This window comes from Urocitellus parryii, chromosome 5 (assembly GCF_045843805.1).
Source record: "Urocitellus parryii isolate mUroPar1 chromosome 5, mUroPar1.hap1, whole genome shotgun sequence".
Classification (NCBI taxonomy): Eukaryota; Metazoa; Chordata; class Mammalia; order Rodentia; family Sciuridae; genus Urocitellus; species Urocitellus parryii.
The window spans coordinates 15,075,781-15,090,190 of NC_135535.1; the positions used below are offsets into that span (position 1 = coordinate 15,075,781).

At 37.9% G+C, this 14,410-nt stretch overlaps 1 pseudogene; it reads right to left on the reverse strand.

Moving 5' to 3' along the window:
- Positions 1-10,115: 10,115 nt before the first annotated feature.
- Positions 10,116-10,783, reverse strand: LOC144254974 (MAPK-interacting and spindle-stabilizing protein-like; annotated as a pseudogene).
- Between the last annotated feature and the right edge of the window lie 3,627 nt (positions 10,784-14,410).

Sequence of the window (14,410 nt, forward strand, 5' to 3'; positions counted from 1 at the left end):
TGAAAAAAAATGAAATTTTGATGGAATGGCTTCCATAAAAGGATTCTATCTTGATTTGAGATACCTTGATGCAACAGAAGGAGACTCAAGGAAGGAAGTCAAGTCCTTCATTTAATATGCTGAACTCCACTTAATGATTCCTATGCTGTGAAATCTCTTTCTTGGATTATTAAAATGAAACTTTGTCTATTGTTTTGAAGAGTTTTGTAATGTCTTAAAATAATGGGTCTCTAGTGCTTTCTGACAAAAACTTATGTTTTAACAAAATAAATTATTACAGTATGTGTCATTCTATTCAGTCTCTTAATTGGCTGAGTATTCCCCTAGTTGGTTACACCCAGAGAGACATTGCCTTGTTGAGCAACTGGAGAAATTAGATGTGACATTGCTTAACAAGGTGAGGTGATTCAAAAAGGGCCAGAAAGAAGAAAGCCAGAAATAAGAAATGTGAAAGCAAAAAAAGAAATTATATACCAATAGCACATTGAAGTTGAAAGAGATCCAATCCACCCTTCTACCCAACATTCTAACCTACTTCCTGTTATATGCACAAATAATAGTTTTTGTTGTTCCCAGTATGTCTGTGTGGACTCAAGTGACAAATCACAGTCTGGGGTTGTAGCTCAGTGGTAGAGCACTTGCCTAGCATGTGTGAGGTACTGGGTTTGATCCTCAGCATCACATAAAAATAAATAAAATAACGGTATCTGTGTCCGTCTACAACTAAAAAACAAAAAATTAAAAATCAAATGACAACTCACTTGGTGTAAAGTTTACACATTTTTCCCTGTTTCACCATGTTTTCATGAGTATAATGCATTATCCTGACATTGGGAAATGAGCTGGACAATTAACAGCTTTATGTAGTTTGTGATCCAGTGTAAATATAAATGTTTTCCTCACTCTTACTGCATTTTAGCTCTCCTGAACCAGTTACATTATTCTTTGGTTTTCCTTTTCTTGCCCTAATATTGTTCTTAATTTTTCCTGTGATATAATAACAAAATTAAGATTTGACACAAGCTCTTGGCTTGTATTATCTCTGTCAACAACAAGGCAAGCACTGTTCCCTATATTCATTCAAGGAAACTGAGACACAGAAATTATTTTTGCCCAGGTTCCACATATATTCAAGAGTAGTGTGGAATCAAACCCAGTTCTGTCAAGCCCAAGTTTTTAACCACTATATTCTGAGGGGAAAAAAGGGCAATACTTAACATCCAGTCAATGGCTTAGTGCTATCAGCAAAGTTGTTAGGAACTTGCCTGACAATTAGGCCTTGATGATCTCCTGTCAGAAATATCTCAGAGAACATCTATATGAGACAGGCTACTCCATGATTATGATGGTCAAAACAAAAATAAGACAACTCTGTAATCATGTCTAAAGATAGACAAAATCATGAATGTTGGTGAGGTAAACTCACAAATATGAAGTCTATAGAATAGAGAAACTCCCTAATAGGCAGCACTAGTTTCAGTAGGATGACCACAGTTCAAAGATACTCAATTTGCTCTTATGTTTTTTTTGTGTGCTTGCTCACCACACTTGATCACTGTTGGCTACTTTCTGCTCTCAAATACCTTTAATGAGTAATTTGAGTACCCCAGTTTAGGTCTGGTTTCCTATACCTGATTCTACCATCTAGTATAGAGGAATACGAAATATGCTATCATCTAATTCTGTTACAAGCCCTGCTCTTCCTATAGACTGTTTGACCTTGTCTGGATTATTTCCAGTTCTCTCTTTCATTACTTAAGGGAATTGTAACCTTCATTTCTTATAATCAGGAGAACAACCAAAACATCAGGTATTTCTCATATGCTACCCCTGTGTCTAGCACCAGAAGATAAAGGACCTTTTTTTTTTTTTTTTTTTAAAGAGAGGGAGAGAGAGAATTTTTTTTTTAATATTTATTTTTTAGTTCTCGGCGGACACAACATCTTTGTTGGTATGTGGTGCTGAGGATCGAACCCGGGCCGCACGCATGCCAGGAGAGCGCGCCACCGCTGAGCCACATCTCCAGCCCCTAAACTTACAGAATTTAAACTTTTGAGAAAGACAAGACATGTGCATCAAGCATTAACAGATTATCAAAGGATAATATGAATAAATTAAAAATATGTAGTAAAAAATGAGAATGAATACAAAAAAGATAGCTATGAATATGAACTGGAGAAAGCATCTGGGGCAGCAAAAAGGAGGGGCAATTTTTTTTTTTTTAATTTTTATTGGTTGTTCACAACATTACAAAGCTCTTGACATATCATATTTCATACATTAGATTGAAGTGGGTTATGAACTCCCAATTTTACCCCAAATGAAGATTGCAGAATCACGTCGGTTACACATCCACAATTTTACATACTGCCCAATTAGTAATTGTTGTATTCTGCTACCTTTCCTATCCCCTACTATCCCCCCTCCCAAGGAGGGGCAATTTTTAAAATTATCAAGCCTACATTTATAAGGACTTGAGCTGGATACTTATAAACTGGTAGAAATAATTAACTGTTTCCCAACATCCAGTAAAGATGCTAGAACCAAGGAGGTGATTGGCAGTAAAAATCCACTTCACCTTGGGGGAAAGCATCCAAAATAGTGGCAGAATTCACCCTCTATAAGCCTAAAGTTAACTTGGGATTGGTGAAGATGGGCTAAGTGGAGCTTTAATAGAGAGTGGAGCCCAAAGCTGAAACATGGAATCTTATCTGCAATGGCCGGGTTGAAATGTTAAAAAAAAAAAAAAAAAAAGTGTGTTTACCATGAGAAGGGAGACTTACTGAGTAAATGTTTTTTTATGTGGCCCCCAGGACATAATTTGGTTTGTCTGGGATTTTTGTAAAATATAAGCAAGAGAGCCTCTCATTTGGCCTGTGTGTGGGAACAATTGCCCACCCCTTGGTTTAGACAGTGCTATATACATTCTGAGAGGCATGGTCCCTCTTACTGTGAAGAAGCACCTATGGATATTGAACATCTTAAATCCTCTATAACTAGGACAGGTGGATTTCTCCTAACTTGAAATACTGAAAATCAAATGGTTTACAAAGCAAATGAGTTCTACAAAGGGAATAACCTGTTTTAGAGTGCCTTTTGAAGTCCCCTTTATAGTCACATTGAATATAAGGGAAATAGCAACCAATCCTGTCTCAAAGTTATCAATATTAATCTCTCCCTGGATCTGAAATTGTCAAGCTAAAATTTGTATCTGACTGCTTGACCCACTTTCCTTTCTTGTCTTCAGGGCATATTTTTACTTATCAAGCAAATAATTAATTTTTCAGAATCTCTGTGCTAGTTAACACTCCCAAAACATATCACTAGTCCCTCTGCCATTGCTTCTTGGAAGAATAGATTATAAGAATGACAAAGTTCGAACAATTTCCTCTTTTTCTCTTTGGTTTCCCCTCTAGGACTTGAATGGTTTTGCTGTACTACACACTTCCACCACGATGTGCTGCTCCAAAGACCCCCAAGCAACTGATTGTAGACTGAAACCTCTAAAACTATCAACCAAAATAAAATTTTCTCTCTATGAATTGATTGTATAAGATATTGTAGTAAAAAACTTACACAATATTAAAGAAAAATCTTTTAAAGAATTATATTTCAGAAAATAAAGACAAAATTATAAAAGCACAAGGAAGACTAGAGATGATCAAAAGCAGGGGAAGTGGAAAAGAAAGAGGAAACAGCAAAAGATATAAAAAGAATAATGGGGATAATAGAGGATAGGCAAAATATTTAATTGATGTTCCTAAGGAAGAAAAGCAAAAACAAGAACATGCAGATAAGTATAAGCAAAATTATGAAATGCATTTTTCCTGAAAAAAAATGTTGATTGGTACATCACAATCTAAGGGAAATTTTGCCCCATAACTGTTGGCCCAATATACTACTAAAATCACAGGACATAACTTCTGGAGGAAAACAAAATTTTTATGATGTGTGTCAGGCAAAGTATTCTTAGATACACCAACAAAGTCCAATCCAGAAAAGAAAAAAAAAACTAATAAACTGTATTTAACCAATATTTAAAAGTTTTATATCTCATAAAACACCATTAAGAAAATAAACTACAAATATGCAAATCATATACCTGCTAAAGGACTTAAATCCAGAATATATAAAGAATTCACCCAGTAATAAAAAAAAAACTCAATTTAAAAATAAAAGATATATGAATGACACACACATGAAAAGGTGCTCAATCATTATTCCTCAAGAGGATGTAACCAAAACCACAGCTGCCACTCCATACCTACCAGAATGACAGTAATAAAAAGCAAATAATTGTTGGTAAGGATATGGAGAAACAAACCCTAAGATACTGCTGGTAGAAGTGTGAACAATCACTGCAGAAAACAAAAGTTTACCAGCTTCTTAAAAAGGAAAACCTAAGCTTATTATATGACTCTGCAATTCCACTCTAGATATTTCCACAAAGACTTGTATGCAAATGTTCATAGCAGCTTATGCAAAACAGCCAACAAATAGAAACAAAATGTCCATCAACGGGAAAATAGATAAAATATAGTAAATTCTCATTATTTATGAATTCCATATTTGCCTACTTGCTAAAATTTATTTGTAACCCCCAAGTTAATGCTGCTTTCCCATTCATTTGATATGTGCATGTACAGAATGGGGAAAAAAAACAAAAACTTCAACATCAAATAAGGTAGCAGCACTCTGCCTTCTTATTTCAGCTTTCATGCTATAAATAACTGTCCTTTTCACAGTTTTCTAGTTAATGCTGTTTTCTGCTTGTTTGTGCTTTTTTTTTGGGGGGGGGGGTATTTTATTCTTTAAAGTGACATCCAAGCATATCACTAATGTGCTGTCTTCTGTTGCTGAGCACAAGATGGTTGTGTTGTGCCTATGGGGAAAATATCTGTGTTAGATGAGTTTTGTTCAAGCATAAATTTTAGTGCTGTTGGCTACTTTAAGCATTTATATATTTAAAATAGGTTTAAATGGTTGATGAAAATCTGATATTTTATAGGAAATTTTACCAAGGCAGTGATTCAGTATTTGATAATGCTGTATTCAAAGCAACCTTTTAGACATAACTACCAGGGATAACAAGAATCAACTGTATATCCATATAACAAAGTACGGTTCAGTGGCAAAAAGGAACAAATACTGACAGATGCTACAAAATACATGAATTTCAGCAACAGCCTGCTGTGTATGTAGGGGAAATGAGCAATTGGGACTCAAAGGAACATACCATTCATAAATATGGAATTAAGTAATTTTTATTGATCAAAAAAATAGCAGAATGCAAGCAGGTAAGCCACAAGTAGCAACAAAGATATAGTGGGTTTTGAGCTCTTGTTTATCTGGAACTAAAGCTCTAGTTGTTATACATCATCCTACATTTAATAAACAAGTAGTTTTTCACCTTGTGGCAGGAGTAACATTGGGCTTATTCTGACATCTGTTGTCATGATTATCTACCCAACCTATTCTGATTCCCTGAATTTCATAATTATCAGGCTTACTCTGATGTTCTGTTTTTCATAATTCTTTATCAATATCTTCTACAAGTGCCTCTGCCAGAGCATGTTGTACTGACCAGGGCATTTAGTACTGATTGTTTGCTTGAACATTCTTCAGTACTGCTAGATAAATTTCTCCCACATGTGAAGGAAGTCAGTTACAAAAGACTACATACTGTATTATTTCATATATGTGAAATGACCAGAAAAAGCAGATTTCAGAGCTAGAAAACAGGTCAGTGGTTGCCTGGACTGCAGGAGGGAATAGGAAGCCAAGCACAATGGGCACAAATGGGCTCAAAATCCACTATATCTTTGTATTTGTGGCTTACCTGCTTGCATTCTGCTATTTTTTTTTGATCAATAAAAATTACTTAATTCCATATTTATGAATGGCATGTTCCTTTGAGTCTCAATTTGCTCATTTCCCCTACGCACACAGCAGGATGTTGCTGAAATTCATGTATTTTGTAGCATCTGTCAGAATTTGTTCCTTTTGCCACTGAACCGTACTTGATGGGATGATGAACATGTGTTGAATTTTAGCAGTGGTTGCACAAATATATAAATTTACTAAAACTCTGCATTGTACACCTAAAGTAGGCAGATATTATAGTATGTAAATTATGTCCATGAAAGCTGTTGAGGGGAAGATAAGGAATTACTTGGGTAGCCAACACTGAGCCACTTAAAAGAGGGTATGAGGTAGATTCAGGTTCTCCTCAGAAACAGTGTCTTCTCACAGAAATATTCAGCACCACAAGACAATAAAGCAATACCTAAAAAATACAATGCTATGGCTTAAATATGAGGTGTCCCCCAAAAGCTCATGTATGAAACAATGCAAGAAAGATTAGATTGGATTATGAGAACCTAATCCAGTCAGTGCAACAATCCACTTGAATAGGTTAACTTGGTGGTAGCTGTGGGAGGTAAGTTGTGGCTGGAGGAGATAGGTCACTAGGGGCGTACCTTTGGAGTACATATTTTGTCCCTGATGAGCAGCTCTCTCTGCTTCCTGGTTGCCATGTCCTGAGCTCCTTTCTTCCTTCATACCCTTTGGCCATGATATTCTGCCTCATTCTTGTCAAGAGCAATGGAGTTGGCTGTCTGTGGACTGAAATCTCTGAAACTGTGAATGCTAAATAAACTTTTCCTCCTCTAAAATGTTCTTGTCAGATCTTTTGGTCACAGCAACCAGAAAGCTGACTCAAACGATAAGGAAGCCAAGCACAATGCATCGCATGGGCAGTTCAGCTCCTTGGGAGCTGAGGTAGGATGATTGCTGAGCCCAGGAATTTGAGGCCATCTGGGTTGCTTAGTAACACCCCATCTCATAAAAGAAACAAACAAAACCCACACAGGTATAGTAAAGATTTACATATTCAACCAGCCTTTCTCCCATCCTATAGGGTCATCTGCAATGTGACTTTTCTACTCTCCCATTGAGAAATAGAATTCTTCCCCTTCAGTCTGGTTAGGGCCTTAGTAACTCTTGTACAAGCAGAATGGGGCAGAAGTGAAGCTGTATGTCTTCCAAGGCTAGATTCTCCACTGGTCTCTTGAAACACTCATCCAGACTCCCTCATGGGTGCTCCTTCTCAAAACTCAGGTACCCTGCTCAGAAAGGCCTGAGTCACATGGAGAGGCCTAAGCTCTGGTTAATGGCCCCAACTAAGCTCAACTTTTAAATCATCCTTGCCCAAGCAACAAACTGAGTAATGAAGGCTTCAGATGATTTGATTCCCAGCTTTCAATGGCTCCCAGAGGGAAGCACTGAGGCCCCACACGGAATAGACAACTCCTCTGCTGCAGCTCATACAAATCCTGGCTCAGAATCTGTGAGCACATTGGATGGGGTTCCCCCCCACCATAAATTTGGAGTGATTTGCTAAGTGGCAAGAGATAACCAGAACAGCAGGAGTTTGGCAGAAGTGATGCTATGTGATTCTCACTTCACCTTACTATTTGGCCAAGATCTGTCCCATGATGTTCTCTTTGAAAACTTGTTTAAAGTGGTAGCTGCTCCACTGAAATGTTACTCTTTTTTCTTTGTATTTAGTGCAGAGGTACTGTAAGACTTTGTAAATATCCAACTTTCATTTAACTCATTTACGTATTTAAATAAATGTGGACTCATGGATTTCTATTTGATTCAGTAGGCCATTATTTTGAGGCTCAGATTGACCCAGATTTGACTAGTGAGAGTCCCTTTAAGTTAATTTCTATTTATTTTTAACATGGACCCATAACTGAGCAGTTTCTAATTTTCTGGCACAAGAAGATGTTCTAGCTTTATTTTGGGTGCTCCCTTCCCTAACCTTGAATCATCCATTGCATAGAAGTCCTTTTAGTAGAGAATGATATTAAGAAACAAAAGATCTGGTGCTGGATGGGCTCTTTGCTGTTAGGTTTTACACACACACACACACACACACACACACACACACACCACACTTAAATCTATATGGCTACATATTGACAACCATGAGTTCACACCAGTATCTCTTAATTCCGTATCAGCATCACAGGGTTCATTTTTGCTTTCTCCCTTTCCATTAGCATATCTCCTCTCTGACCATGACATTCCTGGTTATACTATTATCTTTATTTATCTGAGTAATCATCCTATTGCCCACCACAACCCCCCACCATGTGGATACCCTCCACTATCCTAGGCCTGGGCACCATAGGAGTAGCAGAGGAACCACCAGGGAAGGCTTATATTGGCGGGACAAAGAGAGGGGATTGAGGAGGTTGTCCATGTGGGGTGAGAGCAGTAAGGACTTCAGAATGGCCATGGAGGCCTAGCTTATTGATCCTCTTTATATATATATAGCTGGACACAATGCCTTTATTCATTTATTTTTATGTGGTGCTGAGATTTGAATCCAGGGCCCCGCACATGCTAGGCAGGCACTCTACCGCTGAGCCACAACCCCAGCCCCATATTGATCCTCTTAATGGCCTTGGACTGAATATTTAACCAAGAAAAGGAAAGGAGAAAGTAGAGAGAAGAAGAAAAGGAAGAAAGAACTTAATAATTTATTAAATAAATTTATAAAATAATTTTTTAAAGTTTTAGAGTATAATATAATAACAAACAAGTTTGTTTTTAAAAAATATGAAATACCACATCCATGACCTATTCCAATTATACTCACTTTTTAAAGCAACATTTGTCTTTGTTTACAAATACAACAGAGTGATAAAACCTAACATCTCAAACAGATTGCCTGCTGTTCATTATACAAATATATGTCTCAAGTCATGTTTTAAGCAGTTTAGCTCACAATTCAAAGACAATTATAGACATTAAATTTGTCATTAAAAGTTTATTAAATCACAATTTTAAGAAAAACTACCAAAAAAACTTTATAAACATGCATTGGAAGTCAAGTTAACTTGTAAGAAACTGATTTTTTTAAAGTGGATTTATTACTGAAACAATTTAAGGGTACAATGCTATGAGAGGTTTTCCTCTAGATGTTTTCCTGGATGAAGGCACTGTTGATGCTTTTACTGAAGAGCAGATGCTGATTGTTGCCATTAAGTAATCATGACTATTCCATGAGATATTGCCCCTAAAAGGCAAAGTGAGCAACATATTCCAATGTAGGACAGCCATGATTTATATATGTCCTGGCCTGGGTTTTTATTTTAATGTTACCACAAATAGTAGGTTTTAGAGCTTTGTGACCCATATGGCTAAAAATAAGGTAAAACTCAAAAAGAAAAGTTTTCTTTAAAACTCAAGAATTTAAATTAACACTAATGAACAGTTAACATTAAATGGCAGTTTTTAAAATGTACACAAAATATAACTTCAAGAAGATCACATTTATTTATCCTATAAAGTAATCATTTGTTTAAATTATAGCAACTAATTTTTCAAGTATGTTTATTAGGGAAACAGTAATTATAAAAATATTGAAATGGGTGCACATCTGTAATCCCAGCAACTCAGGAACCTAAATCAGGAGGATTACAAGTTTGAGGTCAACCTCTATAACTTAGCAAGAGCCTGTCTCAAAAGGATGTAGCTCAATGGTAAAGCTACTCTGAGTTCAATACCCAGTATCCAAAAAAAAAAAAAAAAACCTTGAAATAGCTTGCCAATTAAGTTGCAGATTCTAACCATAATCCATATCACCTTAGAAATTAAGTGGTTTCATAAACAAAATCTACCAAGGATAAAAATTTGTAAAGTATATAACTAAAATACTCCCATTAGCTTTCTATGAAATGCAAATAAAAATCACATTTGAATGATTGCATTTTTTATCTGATTGTTCCAAATATACATGCTGTTCAAGAGGCACACATCTATTCTGAAAGGTGCAAGACTTATTCTTTCATAAATGCCCTCTAATACTAAAACCAAAGAGGAAGAAGGAGAAAACTGGCAGTTTTGGGGGAGGGGTGCTAAGATATGAACCCAGACCCTTGCACATGCTAGGTAAGCATTCTACAGCTGAATTACACTCCCCAGCCCCAAACCAGCAAATTTTCTGTGTGCATTCAGAAGTATATATGCCACACTTTGAAAAGCAAATTGACATCTTTTCATTGTTAATGGTAAGAATGGGACCACCAGGTGGAAGATTCTCAAGGGAACATGAGAAGAATTGTGAGATGGAGACTTGATATGGGATATGATCTTGTACGTGGCAGTACATGGTGATCATTGTCCTCAGGCTCCAGATGGGACAGAACTTCATTGAGATAGGTACTGCTGCCCTGGTGTTTGGGAAGAGGATGAACAGGATATTGCCCTGGTGGTACATATGGAATATTAAGACTAAGATTCTGCCCTCTTATTCCAGATGCCCATGGTTCAGAAATACAGATGTCCAGGGACCTAAAAGACCAGTTATAGCTGGATCTGTGTCACAGCACCATATGGTCTGGGAAACTCTGGAAAACGCATAGTTGGTCAGGGCCTATTTATGTTGGAGCTGATTAGGGACCATCAGGTGGGGTAATGCTGGTCCAGAAAGAGGAAAAGGGTGCTATGGGTCCCAGAGGTAGTCCAGCAGGAGGCACAGAGGGAAGCTGTCCTGCTAGTGCAGCAAGAAGCACAGTTGCAAGAGGCACAGTGGGTTGCATTGGGCGGGAATCCAGATGGCACTGAAGGCGAAACAGTTGGATTGTTCCATGGTTTGGAATCTTATCCAGCCTTGAGGAAGTTGGCCAGGTTTTCTATTGCTCACAGCAGAGGCTCCAGCAGGGGAGTGTTGAGGTAGAACACTTGCCATAGAAAATCCATCAGACATCTTCCTGGCAAGATCCAAGCCTGCCTCAGATGCAACGGTGGGCTGAGAGAACTGGGTGCCAAGGAATTAAGTGCAGTCTAAATGATGACAGCAGTGCCAGCAGCACAGGTTCAAAAATTTACCCATCTGAAGTGTACAATTCAGTGATTTTTTTGTACATTCACAGAGTGTGTATACTCACAGTAGTGAGATAATACCCACTAATTTTAGAATGTTTTCATCACCCCAAAAAGAAACCCCAGGGCTGGGGATAGAGCTCAGTTGGTAGAGTGCTTGCCTCCCATGCACAAGGTCTTGGATTCAATCCCCAGCACCACCAAAAAAAAAAAAAGAAAGAAAGAAAAGAAACCTCATACTCACTAATAGTCATGCCCCATTTTCCCTGTGCACTTTCAACCCTAGTGAACCAACAACCTGTTTCCTGTCTATATGGGTTTGCTATTCCAGAAATTTCATATAATATAGGAGCATTTGTGTCTGGCTTCTTTCACTTAGCATGATGTTTTTAGGGTTCACCCTTATTGTGGCACATATCCTTCAACTTATAAAAGACAATATTTTCTTTTCATAAAACCAAACACTTTCTATGCTGTACATGAAAGACACCCTTTAAACAAAGTGATTCAGAAAGATTGTAAACTAGAAGATGAAAAAGGTTTAGCAAATGTATACTAGACAGATACAAAAAAAAAGACCTTTGATCACATTAGACAAACTAGAAATCAGTTTTAAAACATTAAACATAAAAAACGAGTTCAACTCATATCATTAGAATAACCTTGAACTTGTGTGTGTTGACATTTTGCTGCTGTGACAGACATACCCAATAAAAACCATTTAGAGCCAGTCAGGGTGGCGCACTCCCAGCAGCTCAGGAGGCTGAGGCAGGAGAATCATGAGTTCAAAGCCAGCCTCAGCAAAAACAAGGCATTAAGCAACTCGTGAGACCCTGTCTCTAAGTAAAATACAAAATAGGTCTGGGGATGTGGTTCAGTGGTTGAGTGCCCCTGAGTTCAATCCCTGGTACAAAAAAAAAAAAAAAAAAGAATAACTTAGAAGAGGGAAGTTTTATTTTGGCTCCTGATTTCAGAGGCTCAATCCATGGTCAGCTAACTCCGTTGTCCTAGACCAGTGGTGAGGCAGAACATGGTGACATAAGGTTGTAGCAGAAGAAAACTCACTTCATAGCATCCAGGAAACAGAGAGAAAAAGGGGAGTGGCCCTAGGGAAGATGAACCCTCCCAGGGCAGCCCCTAGTGACCCACCTCCTCCAGCCATGCCCCACTGCCTACGCTTACTCCCCCAGTTAGTCCATTCATATTATTAATCTATCAAGTGAATTAATTCACTGATTAGATTACAGCTCCATAATCTGATCATTTAACCTCCTGTGCCAAAACAGGAACTTTTTGGTTTTTGTTTTATATATTGAGACAGAGTTTTACTAAATTGCTGAGGGCCTTCCTAAATTGCTGAGGCTGGCCTCAAACTTGCAATCCTTCTATCTCAGCCTCCCAAATTGCTGGGATTACACCACTGCACCAGCTATAACACAGAAACTTTGGAAGGACACCTCTTTGCAAACCATAACAATGTAACAATTACAAATATACATTAAATAATAACAACTTTCATTAAGTGTAAAAATTATCAAAGAAAAAAGAAATAGAAACACATCAACAAGAGGATACTTTAATTCAATACTCAGACAAAGTGAGCAAAAAAAGTGAGGCCATAAAATACCCAAGCAACATATTAGATAAAGCCATACTGTGTGCCTGGCCATAGAAAATGCATCTTCCTATCAAGCTTCTGTGAAACCTCTTGGCCATACCTATACAACAAAGGAATTTTTCGTAAATTCCAAAAACACAATTAATACAACATTCTCTGATCACAATGTAATAAAACTAGAAATTAATGAAATCATCAAACAAAAAATCCTTCTTCCTGAAAATATTTCAACTCTTTAACAGTGTTGGATCAAAAAGGGCAAGTACTAATGGCCATTTAATTATTTCTGGAATGTATAATAATGAAAACATTACATATCAGACATATAGCATATAAAGTAGTGCACAGATCAAAATTCTAGTGCTAAATACTTATATAGATAATAAAGAAACAAGTATAATAAATTAATTAAGCATCTGGATACAGTAAAAGGGATAACCAAACAACGAAAGGAAAATAAAGGGAATTAATAAATATAAAAGCAGAAAACAAGTTGGAGAAATATTCTGCCCTTGTTTTGGCAGTGCTGGGATGAAATCCAGAGCCTCGCACATGCTAATTAAGTTCTCTCCACTAAGCTACATCCCCTGCCCTATGGGGGGAAATTTTAAGAGCACAACCAATAAATCTGTTTCTAAAATCCTCTTCAGGAAAAAAAACAAAAACAAATAATTAGATAAACCCCTAGCTAACCAGTATTAATCTCACATTAATCACATTAAGTGTTCCATTGCTGAAAGGATTCCTGAGATTCAATTTATACTCACTGATCAGCTCGAAGACAGGCAGAGGACACAGCTCAGAAACTGGAGAAGGACATACGCTGAGCTGAGAATGGAGGTGCACACCTGTCATCCGAGCAGCTCAGGAGACTGAGGCATGGATTGACTGGGTGGTAACCACAGGCAGGGAGAGTGTGGCTGGAGGAGTAGATCCTTGGGGGCAGGCCTTTGGATTCATATCTTGTTCCTGGTGAGCAGGGCTCTCTCTGCTTCCTGATGCCAGGTCTGAGCTGCTTCCCTCCTCCATGCCCTTCTGCCAAGCTGTTTTGCCTCACTTCAGGCCAAGTCTGCTGGAGTCTGCTGTCTATGAGATCTCTGAAAATGTGAACCCCAAATAAACTTTTTACCCCTCTGTTTTCTTGTCAGGTCTTTTGATCACAGCTCCAAAAAAAATGTCTCACTGAAACACCTGCAGAGAGTAATAGCTATCCCAATTTCCAGGAATTTATCCTAGGTATTTCACTGGCAAAAATATGAAACGAGAGGGTTTCAAGATGGCAGAATATATAGGAGGCCACTTTCCTGGCTGCTTTATGGTGCAAAACCAAGAAAGCAGACAGGCAGCTTCTCAATAAAGTGGGTGAACAAAAAAAGGGGGGGAGGACTTTATTGAAATTTAAAACTGGGCATTCAAAGCAGATCTGGGACTCTGGAAGTTGGATATAATAAAATAAGAAAGAAATCCCCAGCAGCACAGCTGCTGCCACAGCCGGGCCAGAAGCACCAGCCACAGTGGTCCCTCCAAGAGCAAAGTGGAGGAATAAGGGAATTAAAGGAACCTGCATTCTTAGGAGACCTGAGGTGTGTCTGGGTATGAAGCATTTAGAGATCAAGGACATTGCCTGACTAAACTCAAAGGCACACTGCACAATGTCCTTGTATGGGAGAGAAGCCACCATCCCTCCAGGCAGCATGCAGAGGACAAAGGAAGGAAACATTTTGCAGCTGTGGCTGGGGTTGTGGCTCAGCAGTAGAGCGCTCGTCTCGCACATGCAAGACCCTGGGTTCAATCCTCAGCACCACATAAAAATAAATGGATAAAATAAAGGTATTGTGTTCAACTACAACTAAAAAGTAAATATAAAAAAAATAATATTGAATGTAAGTGCCC